Genomic DNA, 2509 nt, shown 5'->3' on the forward strand with positions numbered 1-2509 from the left:
CCCGCATAGTTTCTAGATCTAAATTGAGCCCATCTGCCACTTCTTTCACTTGACGTTCAAAGTCTCTGGCTTTGTTGTCTATTTTTTGATCGAAAGTTTCTCTGACTTCGTCCGCGATCTCCGATTTCAAATCTTCTTTAATGGTTTGTTTAATTTCTGTCAGAATTTCTTGTTTTAATTCCCCTTTTAATTCCGATTTCACTTCTACAATAATGGATGCAATTATTTCCTTTACATCATTCTTATTCACCATTGTTTGTTGTATTTCATGCAAGCTTTGCTGAATTTTACTCAAGTCATTCAATATGTCGGGGGCTCCACTAGGGGTATCGATGTCCGAACTACTTGATCTCTGTTTCTTATGCGGCTGTTTTTCTGAAACCACCGTTTTTTTAACAGCAGCTGGGGCTGACTGTAAACTCAACTGCACTAACCTTCTTTCCGATGCTTTCTGCGTATTCTCTGGTGCTTTTTTGTCATGTTTTTTCTCCTCTTTCCTTGAGCTCGGAGTCTCCGTCGACATTTTGAAAAAACATTTCGATGTCAAGAACACGTCAAACACACCACAACACGCCAAGAATCCAAGAAAAAAAAGTCTTATCACATAAAGTATGATATTATCGGGTATTCTGCACCAGAAGAATTCTGTGGAACTTTAAATATACAAGATATTGAGAAATTCAGCGGAGCTCACTTTTTCCTCTCCTACTCCGTGTCCATGTCACGTGATCTTTTCTATGTATTTGTTGTTACTAAATGCGCCATTGGTTCAATGTAAAATAGAAAAAAGTTAATCGTTATCTTGACATGTGTAGTACATAACGGTATATTCGTTATTTGAATGGCGTAAGATGTAAAGGTATGTAATGTCTGTGTAGATGCATAACAAGTGAATGCATTATTTATTCAATGTAAATTTGAAATTAGATCTTCGTCATCCGTATTTGAGCATTTGTGCAGTTACGAGTTATAGTAAATTTTTTTGGTAATCCGTTCGATGATAGTTCAACATTCGAATTTGCTCATTCGTTTACTGAATTTCAACATTTGTTCGTTGTTTTACCATTATGACGACAGAGGGCGCGCGCTACATCGAATCTTTTGGGAAACAGACTATAGAATCATATTGGAGGACCAGTTTATGTGACACTCCCTCGGAGCTATTATTTTCCCGGCCTTTCGAAGTCCGAGGTAAATTATTTTATTTTGTGCAAGGAAGATATTTTGATAAGCAAATTCATACCATATTTTTACTATGAGTTTCATTCCTTCTGTTTATCATAAGTAGAGTTTCTTCTCCTCCGATGTACTGATTAATAGAAAAATTCGATTATCTAATCGAAATGGCCCCCGATTATAGATAATCTATTAAAATTTTTGATAATCGATTAATCAAAATATAACTTAAAGTAATTTATATTCATGCTTTCTTGATTTATTTTCTGTGAATGTAACTAATTCATAAGTATTAATTTGATAAATGAACCCAATGATAAAAAATACATCAAAAATGCATTTCAGAAATCACCCCAAAGTTTTTACCAATTCATTCTTCATTCAATAATAAACAAATTTAATACTTGAAATTAATCGATTATTAATCAATTATAGTGCGTCCGATTATACTGATAATCAATCATGAAAAAATATCCCGATGGTTCATCACTACGACTGTTTAAAAGGTTGGACACAATTCCCTAACAGGGCAATTGTTACACTAAAAATGGAATTGTTACTCTTTTTTAGTGTAATTAACTGTATCATGAGATTTTCAGTTGTTTCCCCTCTATTCTCGCGTTTGCTTTGAATAAAAAATTAAGTGCAAGAATACTTCTACATCCTCTAAATATTTAGAGTCTAGGAAGCGTATATTTACATATATGTATGTACAAGGACTCTATATGTGGCCAACAAGGTTTATAAATAACCTCTAACAGCTAGACTATGAAATAAAAAGATGTTTCTTTCTCTGCTTTAAACAGACAAAATGAGTGGTTTACAATAAAGAGGCTTGACAGAGAACAACTGGAACAATTTTTTGACAAGAGAAAAGTATCTCAAATTAAACTGTATCAAAATACCCCCGGTAATGTTAATTAATGATACATTTTTAACAAAAATAGGAGTTTTGAAATTGAGGTGTCTGAAATTGAGTTAGAAATCTTCATATCTCCCGAACATTCATGCAATAAATTGTTTATTATACCGAAACAAAGCAAGACTCAAAAGTGCATTTGAAATTGGAGTCCTCTCATCTAAATACATTGTATGTAGCTGAGATCGTCCCAACGGTAACACCGCGCCGTCAACGTATTACGGTAGAAGGTACAAACAACGAAATACAGTGATGATCAGATATGATAATCAGTTTTTTGTATTTTCATTCTCCTTGAATGCTGATTTACTTGCTTGTTTTGTATCAACCAAAACCATGCATTCAACTGTGTATCAGAGACCCGCATATTTTGTACCTTACGAACTATGAAAGTAGAGTTGTCCTGTCATATGT

Source organism: Ostrea edulis, chromosome 5 (assembly GCF_947568905.1).
Source record: "Ostrea edulis chromosome 5, xbOstEdul1.1, whole genome shotgun sequence".
Lineage (NCBI taxonomy): Eukaryota > Metazoa > Mollusca > Bivalvia > Ostreida > Ostreidae > Ostrea > Ostrea edulis.